A 13921-nucleotide genomic window follows, 5' to 3' on the forward strand; every position below is an offset into this window, starting at 1 on the left:
ATGTGGGACATGACTAGTGTTCAATAATTATTTGTAACACTTGGCTTCATCTAATATTCCTACATTTATTTTTCTTTCATTTGCATTCCTCATTTATGTGATATTTTCTTCTATAGAATTCCTTAATGGAACAAGGAGGGTTATAAATTAAACGTTGTTGAAGAGTAAAAAGAAGAACATAAAATGGGAGAGCCATAAAGAACTTATAAACAAAGGTGCTACATATAGGGCTTGAAGGATGAAGAAATCACCTATCGATGGAGGAGCCAGGAGGGGTTTCATGGAAGAGGTGATCTTTGACATGATTATAATCGGTAGGTAGTAGTGTGACTAGCAGAGAAGATTCTGAAAGGTGAAGACAGCCAGGTCTTCCAATTCACTGAAACGGCTTTTTACTCAAATATTTATTGATTCTAAAAAAGAACCTTAAAGTACAAAATATAAGAATATAACCTGTAGTATCAGCATAAGGAACAGTGAACCAGGAAGTCTAGTTTTAATTTGGACCAAGAAGAGAATAATGGGAGATTCCTGTTGAGAGAGGAAAACAAATTTATCGTAATTTAGAATCATTTTCCAGGGTCTTTTTAAAAAAGATTTAAAACATTTTTTGAATGTTTCTTAATACAGAGTAGGTGGATATATTTATGAGGAACATGAGATATTTTGATACAGGTATGCAATGTGTAATAATCACATCAGGGTAATGGGGTATCCATCATCTCAAGCATTTGTCCTTTGTATTACAGTCCAATAATGCTCCTTCAGTTATTTTTAAATGTACAATTAAATTATTTTTGACTATAGCCACCCTCTTGTGCTAGCAAATACTAGATCTTATTCATTCTTTTGAACTACTTTTTGTACACATTAGCTGTCCCCACTTCTCCCACCTCCATCTTTCCAAGCTTCTGGTAACCATGCTTCTACTCTATCTTTACAGGGTCAGTTGTTTGGATTTTTAGACCCCACAAATAAGTAAGAACCTGTGAAGTTTGTATGTCTGTGTCTGACTTATTTCACTAAACATAATAACCTCCAGTTCCATCCACGTTGTTGCAAATGACTGGATCTCATTCTTTTTTATGGCTGAACAGTACTCCATTGTGTATATTTACCACATTTTCTTTATCCATTCATCTGTTGGGAAAAATTTAGGTTGTTTCCAAATCTTAGCTATTGCTAATATTGCTGCAATAAACATGTGAATGAGGGAATGTATTCTCCTCCTGGGTCCCCAAAGGGGCGTAGTTTCAAAGTCAAGGACTTCCCAGTGCCATACTCCCACCCACATCTCCATATGGGATCTTAGAAGTCTTTGTTTAACTTTCGAACACGTGGGAAAAAAATCAAACATCAATCACTTCAGCGGAAGTTTAAAGGAACTCCTTTCATAGGACAGAAAATTTAAATGGGGCGGGAAGATCTCCCAGGTTAAAAGACCCCTTCTCCCACATCTGGGCAGACTCCATATCTGGATCCGCTCTCACGACACGTGAGAGCTGCTCTCTCTCTATTTTCTTTCTCCATTTTCTCTCTCTGCCTAAATAAATCATTTCCTGCTAAACTCTTGGGGTCCAATATTTACTTACAAGCCCACCACACCCAGTGGGGTCCTATTCCCCATTCTTGAGTGAGTGAGGGACCAAGAGCCTGGAAGAACACATCCTAGCAGGGGAGCTGAGCCTCCCCCACACCCTGGTACCTGGTCTCATGAGTGCAGTATCTCTTCAATATACATACTTCCTTTCTTTGGGGTGTATACCTAGCAGTGGGATTCCTGGATCATATGGTAGCTCTTTTAGTTTTCTGAGGAAGCTCCAAACTGTTCTCCATAGTGGTTGTACTAATTTAGTTTTCCAGCAACAGTGTACAATGGTTCCCATTTCTCCACGTCATCACTAGCATTTGTTATTATCCAGGCTATCATTTTAGTTCTTTAAAAGTGGCTGTAATTTATCTTGTTCATTCCATGATCAAAGTCAAAATGCATTACTTCCTAGTCTATTAATCCCTACTCTTGGTCCAACAGAACCAACTAATCATTCCCTTACATCTCACATGCACCTCCACCTGCCTGCTCTAGCCTCACCTGAGAGTAATGAACATCGTGAGGGCATCCTCCAAGACCACAGGAGACTAAGGCTCTATCATGGGACAGTCTCCTGGGCTTCATAGCACAATCTGGCCCTCCAAGATTCTCCTTTACCCTAGGGAGATCTAACACATGATCACGCCCACTATAACCATGCTGGACTCAAGAGGGTGAAGTTTCAAGGACACCCAGATCCTTTTACATCTGAACCACATGGACTGAATCTTTGAAAGAAGCTGGAGTTCCCTCATGGCCTGTCCAGCCTCCTTGGTGAATTCTGGTGTCCAAAGGACCTTTCATTTGCTCTAATGGCTGCCATCCAGTAACAACATCCTTCTCTATAGAGAGGCACCACTTGATTCTTACCCATAAGGGTACAGCCTAACCCCACAGCCTGTCAAGACAGGGACACCTCACAAGCCTAAATCTTCTGTTTGCACCGAGAGGGCTGGAGGCACTTACCACCACTCCCATCTCTGCAGCTGAATGCTTGACTGATACTGTATTTCCCAGGATCCTCTCTGGTCTCCCGCAAGCACTAGAGCCCTGCCTAAAACAGTTTCCGTTCACTGGAGCTCTAATTCCCACATCCAGAACATAGTAGTCCTATTTCTCAAGGCTCTATCTTGCTTCCAGGACCCCTTCTAGATATACCATCTATGCATCCCTCTGAATCTAAAAAGTCCTTCCCAGCCTTGCCCTACCTGCTGAGTGAGAGAATTCGAATCCTGATGCCAGACTGGGATGGACTAAAGCAATGTTTTCCAAATTTCTCTGGTCATAAAAAGTCATCAGGAGCACTCATTAAAAATACAGCATCCTAAGCTCTCTCCTAAAGGTTCTGCTGCGGGAGACATGGAGCAGGGCCTGGCCATGTATTTTTAGCAAATGCCCAAGATGATTGCTAGGACTTTTTGATATTTAGAGAAACACTAGATTAAAGTTTGCCATACCTTCTTAGACCTGGTGATTTGGGCTTCTATCCCTAAAAGGGCTCAGCCATTTTCTCCCATTAATTGCCTGTTGCTCCAACCTCAGCCACTTCAATCCTGCCCTTCTTTTCTGTTTCCCAGCATGTCTTACATCCAACATCACCCTTACTGTGACACTCCTTTTACACAGGAAGATTTCCCTAAGATTCTGTTACTAATCTTGTAGGGAACTAGCCTCAACTTCCTGCCCCTTGGATCTGTCACCTTGGACAGTGTGGCTGGCCCATATCCGAATGGAGTTTTCTATACTCCATGGACACGGTGATATTAATCTCTGGGCCTTCATGAGAGGGCACCAGCTTTTTATATTTATTAGCTTATTTTGGCCTTTGCTGGTAACTTCCTTTTTTGCTGGATAGCCTATGCTGTAACCAGCCTATTTATGGTAATTCCAACACTTCAAAACAATATATAAATACAGTCTCTACATACTGTTACACACTTCAAAACAATATATAAATACAGTCTCTACATACTGTTATGCATATACCTATATCCTCTAATAATTTTTCCTAGTGGTGTAATGTTTACAAGATTTGTCTCTTTCATTTAACCACAGACCTAGTAATTATAATAACCACTTATTTAACATCTTTATTTATGTAAGCCATTTTATAAACATATATAATACAGTAAATATTTTTAATTTTCATTGTATTTCTTTTCTCCTTGAGAACAGAGTCCAAAGCCTCAACCTGTTTCTTATCCTTCCTTATTTCCCACAGCACTAAAATGCAAAGACACAAAGTAGCAATCAATAACTGATTACAATAGTAGTTTATAAAATAAATGAGGCATGTAAGGTATACAACTGAGTGATAGTGAGAACTCATAATCAACCTCGAAGACTAGAATGCTTGGAAATCACTTGTTAGATGAATGTAATATATCAGGCATGAAATGTCAAAAAGAGAAGAAAGGTCTGCATTTTTGGACCTATAGGATATCCTAGGCATTAAAGAGGGCCACACCACCCTGGCAATAAAATGGGACACAATAAAAGCTTGGCCATCAATACTGCCTCTGGCAAATCTCAGGCAAAAGGAAGAAAACAAGAAATAAAAATGAAATCCTAAGTCCCCCAAGCAATAGAACAGACCTCCTCTTTGCCAAGGGACCCGAGAGAAACCTCAAAAACTGAGTTCTCAGCCATGACAGCATGGGAAGTTGGACATACCTCATTATAACCCCTCCTTCACTTTTTCCTAAGGGTTAAACAGAAACCAGCCCTTTGGAAAGACTGACTCCACCACTGATATCACCACCTGATGCTACCTCTCCCTTCTGTGGTTTCTACCAAATAACCAGCCAGCATTCCTTCCTGGTAAGAGACTATGGAGGACACGCAGTAAGGGTTTTTCATGTCCTCTGCTTCAACTTTTGACCTCAGAGGGCTGAAAACACCCTGGGATCATGCTAACTCCACCATTTTTTGATTATGGGACCCATGAAGGGACATGAAGCTCATTGGGGTATGTGCATATTTCTCCTTTCATAAATATTCATGACTCCTATAGGTTATTGAATATGTATGTTTGGTCACCCCTTTCAGCATAAATTCCTGTTCCCTTTGCCCTTTCATCAGAGACTCTGTTTCTAGCTCCTGGCTGGAGGCTATGCCTCCCAGCTTGTCAGAATGACCACCCTGTAAGATGCAATCTTATGTAAGAAATAAAGCTCTCCTTTCCAAAAAGAAATAGAGTTACGTATTAATCTTAACCTACTTGACAAGTAGAAAATAAAATAAAACAAATAGAAACACAACTCAACTCAACTCTTCTGCCTGAAAATGCTGACTGTTCAGGTTGACTGAAATCTAAAACATGGTGTTTTACACGTTTATGTTAAGTATAGATCCTATGGACATGTGATTGGCTGATTTAGGGTTTGTAAAGCTAAGAAATACAGGGAGAAGTTTGTTCTGTTTCCTGGGAATTCTGATTCTAGAGGTGCGTCTTCTCTGAAAATGCTTCATTTTGAATCAGTTGCATTCAGAAAAATAGATAATTCTAACAGGAAGAGGGTAGGATGGCTGTGAATTAGTGAGGAATGGTCACTAAGCATCCAGTACATTCCAAGCTCTGTGCTCAGTGCTTCGTGCATATTCTCTCTGCTAAGGTCCAACAGAACCTTGCATATCAGAAAACAGAAACTCTGGGAGGTGATATGCTTTGTCCCAGGTCACTGAGTGAGAGAGTCAGGGCTCTGACCTGGGTCAGTCTGACTCTAGAGACAAAGTCATTTTCCCAACATCCAGTTACCAACCCAACTCAATCAAAGGCTATTGAGTGCCTGTGCCAGGCACTGTTCTAGCACTGAGGGACATGGCAGTGATCACAGACAGAATCCCTGCCTTTGAAGAGTCTATATTCCCAGATTATCACTTGGGATATTTAAAATATTTAAGATCATTTAAGATATCTTTAAGGCATCTGGAGAGACACACCAAGAAAGGAATGAGGAAGCTATCAGAATCCAAAATCAACAAGAAACCACATCCAGATATTCTTTACACGTATTTTTTCTAAAACCAAGGCAATTTTTTTCTTTATTTCAAAATGAATGAAAGACAGAGAAGGTATGTAAGCATGGAATGACATTAGAAATGGCCTGATTAATGTCTCATAAATGTTAACTTTGTGATTCATCTGCTACTAGTACTATTACTACTACTATTCCACAATACCAACATTGCATTAAATATCCATAGATACCAGGGTCCACTTTGACATTTGTTTCTTGTGTCATATTTAATAAAAGAAGTCGTGTTCTCTATTCTACACAGACACTCCACGTAGCTGCAATTGCAGGTCTTATTCAGGTCTTCCCTTGACCTTAAAACTTCTAAAGGCTTTGGAGAAGAGTTTAGAGTGGCCCAAACTATAAAGAAAATTGAATTTAGCAAGCAACTCCCAAGACTCTCCAAAGTTCATTTATATAATTGCCAAAGCAGAATCATTCTTAAATCTTGAACAGAAATCTTATTTTGCCCTCACATTTTTTTTTTCCTAAGTATAGGATAAAAATCAATTAGGGATAATTGTCTTCAGATTTGGTATGAAACTGATCTAAAGATTCAAATAAGCATCAACCCTGAAACAGTTTTGGGAAAACCTACTTTGACCTTGTAGTACTAGGAGACCTTGCACTGGAGTGAGAAAATTAGCAATTTTGTGTGCTGTCTTATACTGTCAACATTCTGACCAAGGCAAGCATTATTGAAAACATTACCAACCTGGAGGTGCCTGTATTCATATGTAGTTATGTTTGTTGCTTTTAAAAATCTAGACACATTCTTGCCATGCAAAAGAATAATTCAGACATTTAAATGCTGAGACTCTTGCCTTCAGTACTAAAGTATAAATAAAGAGAACTTCTCTGCTCTGCTCTCCCCACCTACCTCTGCCAGGCAGATTCGTCCAACACCCTAGCCTCTCTTCAGAAATATGTATGAGTGTTCACAGAGCAGAGACCAGATTTATGACTATAAATGGAAGTTGCTGACCTGGTTTTGGGTTTTGTGAGGATAAAAGAGAGAGATTATATTAGGCACAAGGAATGGAAGACAGTGAAAAAGAGAGAGAACCAGAGAGGTTTTATATATTAAAAAGGAGCAGAGGAGAGTGATCAAAACTGGACCAATAGAAGGGAGACAGGTAACTAACACTAAAAGGAAATATTATTGAGGAAACTGTGACTAGAAAATTGCTATAGATTATTGTCAACTTTCCTTTTTTCCCAAAGCATTTGGTGTTACTGCCTTATACAAATTCTCCAATAATTCACATTCTGGCATTTAAAATTTTCTTAAAAAAAAAAAAAACCTTTCACATACCTAATTACTTCTTTTCATTGATTTGTTAAAATTTGATCTTTATGTTTGAAATAATTTCTCACAAGAAATTGGAAAAATAGTACAGAGAATGGTACCCTTCACTTCCCCCAACGGTACTATTACATATCCCCAGAGGACATTGTCAAAACCAGGAAACTGATGTTGTTCAGTATTATTACCTCAGATACAGACCTTATTCATATTCCAGTGTTGCTTATACTTTTTCTTCTTCTTTCTTTTTTTTTTTTTTTTTTTTTTTGGTCTATAGTTTTATGAAGTTTTATCACATGTGATGTGTGGAGGCAGTCAGTCAAGAGGAAATCAGTATGTTGGATGAACCCTGAGGATGAAGGTGAACCAACAGCAGCAACCAAAATTCAGAGAATAGGGCCAGAGTGTGCTTGGTGAGGTAAGTTTGGATGCAGAAAACTGGACTCCTCCCATGAACTTTTCACAGCGTTTCACAACATTTCGCAGACACACAGTGGGGGCCGATGGCTCCAATGGAGCCAGCTTCAGCCCTAAGGAACTTCAAGGAGGATATATAAACATGTAGATTTTTTTGGGTACAAATATGTATTGCAATTCTCTTGATTTTTTAAAATGTATACTTTATGTCCAAGAAAATGAAAAATAATTTAAACAGCAATCTCCAATTTTCCTCCTAAATGTCATCTTTTCAATACAAATATTGTATATATTTTTACTGTATATTATTTATACAGTAAAAAATATTTTCAAATAAAGGGTGGTCAGCCATGTATCTTTTCCACCTTTGATGGAAGGTCTAGGAAACGTAATTTTAAAAATTAAAGACCAAAGTTTATTTGGTATTTCAGAGCACCATCTGGTGGATTAATTAACAATAACAATCCAAAACAAAAACGAATCTTAAAACTGGCTCTGAAATAAGTATTGAGACCCTCATGAAGCTCACCCCTTCTAGTCTTTTCCTTTGCCTTTCTTTTTTTCCCCTTCTCTCTCCCTCTCTCTCTCACTCTTTTCACTTCCTACCTACTCATTGCCTCCCTCCTGTTTTGTTTATACCTTAAAGCTTGTCCACATCATCTACTGGTATTAATGAGTCCTCAGAGTGGCCAAGGAGCTCACTTACTTATGCCTGGTTTAATAAAATCTAGAAGGTCTCTAAATTTCAAGTAGAAAGGCAAACTTAAAGTTGCAAAATTCAGTTGTCTTGCAGAGACTGAATCTTTCTACCCAGGGATGGGCCTATATTTTCCCAACGTGGACTTTTTAATTGTTTGTATGTCTGTTGTACATACAAACATTCATTCTAATAGAATCCCTCTTTCCTATTTTATTTGAAAATAATGCCTAAAGTTGACGACTTTTCAGTGTTGCCTGTTGTTCTGAGTAAGCTGCCCAATAGCTTTTGAAAGAGAGGCAATTTGGTTCAGTGCAACCTTCTTAAAGGTGTCTAATCTCTTGTGACCCACAGGTAATATGAATGAAGGGAAAAGGAAAGATGCAAGACACTAGGAAGTGGAGAGACTGAGGACCTGAAGACCTCGTGGCTTGTCAATGGGGGGCATGTATTATTCTGATTCAGCTGCTTCTTTCCGTTTTTTAAAGAGAAGCCAAAAAGCTTGATTTTTATTTTTAGGAAGATCCTTAAGTGTTTAAGTGTTAGTAAATTTTCAGAACATACCTGCAGGGCAGAAATGGCCCATGGGCCAGCCTCTGATTTAAAGTGTTGGGAACACCAAAAAAGTAGTATGCATGATCATGTGGGTTTCATCCCAGGGATGCAGAGATGCCTTAACATATGCAAGTCAATAAATGTGATACATCACATAAGCAGAACTACAAACAAAAATCATATGACCCAATACATAGAGAAAAAAAAACCCAATAAAATCCAGCAGCCCTTTATGAGAAAAACCTTCAACAAACTAGGCATAGAAGGGACTTATCTCAGAATAATAAAAGCTATATATGACAAACCCACAGCCAACATCATACCGAATGGGGAAAAGTTGAAAGCATTCCGCAATGAGAACTGGAACAAGACAAGATACCCATTTTCACCACTTCTAATTAACATAGTACTAAAAGTCCTAGCCAGAGCAATCAGGTAAGAGAAAGAAATAAAGAGTATCCAAACTGGAAAAGAGGAAGTTCAACTATCACTGTGTGCCTGTTGTTCAATGATATACCTAGAAAACCCTAAAGACTCCTCAAAAAGACTCTTAGATTTGATCAACAAATTCAGTAGTCTCAGGTTACAAAATCAACGTACACAAATCAGTAGCATTGCTATATACTAACAATAACCAAGCTGAGAATCAAATCAAGAACTCGAAATGAGCCAGGCATGGTGGCATGTGCTTGTAATCCCAGTTATTCGAGAGGCTGAGGCAGGAGAATAGATTGAATCCGGGAGACACAGGTTGCAGTGAGCTGAGATTGCACCACTGCACTTCAGCCTGGGTGACAGAGCAAGACTCCATCTCCAAAACAAACAAAACAAAACAAAACAAAACAAAACAAAAAACTCAATCCCTTTTATAACAGCTGCAAGAAAAGCAGCTTTGTGCAAGAAAAGTGAAATACCTAGGAATACACTTAGTCAAGGAGGTTAACAATCTCTACAAGAAGAACTATAAAACACTGCTGAAAGAAATCACAGATGAAACAAACAAATGGAAAAACACCCCATGCTCTTGGATTGAAAGAATCAATATTGTGAAAATGACCATACTGCCCAAAGCAATCTACAGATTCGATGTAATTCCCATCAAATTGTCAACATTATTTTTTTCATAGCATTAGAAAAGACAATCCTAAAATTGATATGCAACCAAAAAAGAGCCCACATAGCAACAGCAATCCTTAGCAAAAGGAACAAATCTGGAGGCATCATATTACCAAACTTCAAATTATACTCCAAGGCTACAGTTACCAAAACAACCTGATTGTGGTATAAAAATAGGCACACAGACCAATGGAACAGAATAGAGAACACAGAAATAAAGCCAAATACTTATCACCAACCAACCTTTGACAAAGCAAACAAAACACAAATTGGGGAAAGAACACCTTATTCAACAAATGGTACTGGGATCATTGGCTAGCCACATGTAGGAGAATGAAACCGGATCCCCATTTCTCAGTTTGATCTCACAAAAATCAACTCAAGATGCATGAAAGACTTAATCTAAACCTGAAACCATAAAAATTTTAGAAGATAACATTGGAAAAACTCTCAGGACATTGGTCTAGGCAAAGAATTCATGGCTAAAAACCCAAAAGCAAATGCAACAAAAACAAAAATAAATAAAGCGGACCTAATTAAACTAAAAAGCTTCTGCACAGTAAATGAAATAATTATCAAAGTAAATGGACAACCCACAGAATGGGAGAAAATATTGCAAACTATGCATCTGGAAAGGAACCAGTATCCAGAACCTACAAGGAACACAAAGAAATCAGTAAGAAAACAAAATAATCCATCCAAAAGTAGACAAATGATATGAGCAAACATTTCTCAAAAGAGGATATAAAAATGGCCAAGAAACATATGAAAAAATGCTTAACTTCACTAATCATCAGGGAAATGCAAATTAAAACGACAATGATATATCACCTTAATCCTGCAAGAATGACCATTATTAAAACGCCAAAAAATAATAGATGTCGGCATGGATGTAGTGAAGGGAACCCTTATACATAGCTGGTAGAAATGTAAATTAGTACAATCTCTATGGAAAACTGTGGAGATTCCTTAAAGAACTAAAAGTAGATTTACCATTCAATCCAGCAATCCCACTACTGAATATCTACCCAAAGAACAAGAAGTGATTACATGAAAAACACACATGTATACATATGTTTATTGTAGCACAATTCCCAATTGCAAAGAGATGAAACCAACCTAAGTGTTCATTGACCAATGAGTGAATAAAGAAAATGTGGTATATATATACACCCATGGAATACTCTTCATCCATAAAAAGGAAAAAAATAATGTCTTCTGCAGCAACTAGTAATCATGTCTGTAATCCCAGTTGGCTAGAGGCCGTTTTTCTAAGTGAAGTAACTCAATAATAGAAAACTAAATACCATATGTTCTTGCTTATAAGTGGGAGATAAGCTGTGAGTATGCAAAGGCATACAGAATGATGTAATGAACTTTGGAGATTCAGTAGGAGGAGGGTGGGAGTGGCGTGAGGGATAAAATAAAAAACTACACATGGGTACAATGTACACTACTTGGGTGACAGGTGCACTAAAATCTCAGGATTCACTACTATATAATTCATCCACGTAACCCAAAACCACTTGTATCCCAAAAGCTATTAAAATAAAAACATATTTCAAAAATAATTAAGTGGTAGGAATATAGACAACTCATTGGATGATACGAGTAAAGCATAAGTCTGAGGCTAAAATCTACTCTGTTCTCGGAACAAATGATTATTCTCAAGGATCTCTATCACCTCTCAAACTCTGAATCCACATTCTACCCCTATTATTGACATAATCACATCACGGAATCATAGAAAATTGAGATATCCTGGCAGTGACCTTTAATTCATGTGAATGACATTTGCCTTGAAATAATCTGAGATTCAGATTTTGGCTCCAACGAGGAGCAGCTGAGCAAAGCTAAGAAAAGCAGCTGTGGAGTTTATAGGCTTCAGATTTGTACTGGATTTCCAAACAGATTAATTCATATTTAAGTTTAAAATATATAAGTTAAATATTTGGACTCTAGTTTTGCCCATTTATAAAACCTACTCATTATACACCCTAGCGGGGCAACCAGAGCACTTTACTCCTAATGGATTTAGGAAAGATGTTGATGGTATTAACATATTTGAAAAGAAAAATAAATTTCCTTACTCACACTTCTCTGGGAAATAGTATATGGGATTTTGTGTTTCTACTTTTTGTTTGGCAAGAAAAAACTCATAGAGTGTGATGTTTTAGTATCAAATTTCATAGCTAAAATGATTTGAAGGGAATGAAGAAATTAGGAATATTTTGTTATTATAAAGTACTTGCACTGCCCATGAAGTGGTGTAGTGTTGAGAGAGTGGGCTTGGATTAGTTGTAAATGTACATTGCAAATTCTAGGGCAACCACTAAAAATGAGTTTAAAAATATATAATTGATATGCTAAGAAAGGAGAGAAAATGGAATCATATAACACACTCAATTAAAAACCACAAAAGGCAGAAAAAGTTTGGAGAACAAAAATAGAAACTAAGATCAAGGGCAACAAATAGGAAACTGTAGCAAATATGGTAGATATTAATCTAACTCTATCAATAACCAATCCAAATGTCAACAGTCTAAATACAGTAATTAAAAGACAAAGATTGCAGAGTAGATCAAAGATCAAGACCCAACCATATGTTATCTACAAGAGACCCCCTTTAAATATAAAGATAGATATAGATTAAAAGTAAATAGGTGCTGGGATAATTGGCAGCCACATGTAGAAGAATGAAACTGTATCCTTATCTCTCACTTTATACAAAAATTAACTCAAGAAGGATCAAAGACTTAAATCTAAGACCTGACACCATGAAAACTCTAAAAGACAACATTGGAAAAACTCTTCTAGACGTTGGTCTGGGCTAAGAGTTTGTGACTAAGAACCCAAGAGCAAATGCAACATAAACAAAGATCAGTGGATGGGACTTAATTAAACTAAAAATCTTCTGCACAGCAAAAGAAATAATCAGCAGAATTAACAGACAACTCACAGAGTGGGAGAAAATCTTCACAATCTATACATCTAACAGAGAAGTAATATCCAGAATCTACAAAAAAACTCAAATCAACAAGAAAAAAAATAATCTCAACAAAAAGTAGGCTAAGGACATGAATAGACAATCTCAAAAATAAAAATAAAAAATAAATACAAATGACCAAGACACTTAAGAAAAAATGCTCAACATGATTAATGATCAGGGAGACGCCAATCAAAACCACAGTGTGATGCTACCTTATTCCTACAAAAATGACCATAATCAAAAAATCAAAAAATAATAGATATTGGTGTTGATGTGGTAAAAAAGGGAACACTTTCACACTGCTGGTGGGAAGATAAACTAGTACAACCACTGTGGAAAACGGTAAGGAGATTCCCCAGAGAATTAAAAGTAGATTTACCATTTGACCCAGCAATCTACTGGGTATCTACCCAGAGGAAAAAATAAGTCATATGAAAAACATACTTGTACATGCACGTGTACAGCAGCACAGTTCACAATTACGAAAATATTGAACCAGCCTAAATGCCCATCAACAAATGAATAGATTTTAAAAACATGATATATATTCCACACACCATGGAATACTACTCAGCCATAAAAAGTAATAAAATAATGGCATTTGCAGCAAGCCTGGATGGAGCTGGAGACCATTATTCTAAGTGAAGTAACTCAGGAATGTAAAACCAAACATCATGGAAAACCAGACATCGTATGTTCTCACTTACAAGTGGGAGCTAAGCCATGAGGATGCAAAGGCATAAGAATGACATAATGGACTTTGCGGACCTGGATGGGGAAGAGTGGGAGGGGAATGAGGAATAATAAACTACACATTGGGTGCAGTATACACTGGTCGGGTGGTGGGTGCACCAAAATCTTCGAAATCACACCTAAATAGCTTATCCATGTAACCAAACACTACCTGGTCCCACCAAATTATTGAAATAATAATAAATAGTTTGTCATTAGCTCCTTGAAGCATTTCTCCCTTTATCTCTTGTCTCTTGCTACAGTATCTGGCACAGACTCAGTGTTTGGTGAATGCTTACTGAATGAGTGGATGAATGAATAGAAAAACCACCTGTCTTTTCTAATTCTGAAAATTATCTGGTTGAGACCATAGCATTTTGACAAAGATTGCAATTACTTATTTTTCTCTTCACGTTGCCCACCCACCCTGTAAGGAACATGGCTGTGCTTTGATCAAGAATAGGCCAAGGTAAATATCCAGAGTGACTCTGAGTTTACAGCG

This window comes from Saimiri boliviensis, chromosome 3 (assembly GCF_048565385.1).
Source record: "Saimiri boliviensis isolate mSaiBol1 chromosome 3, mSaiBol1.pri, whole genome shotgun sequence".
NCBI lineage: Eukaryota > Metazoa > Chordata > Mammalia > Primates > Cebidae > Saimiri > Saimiri boliviensis.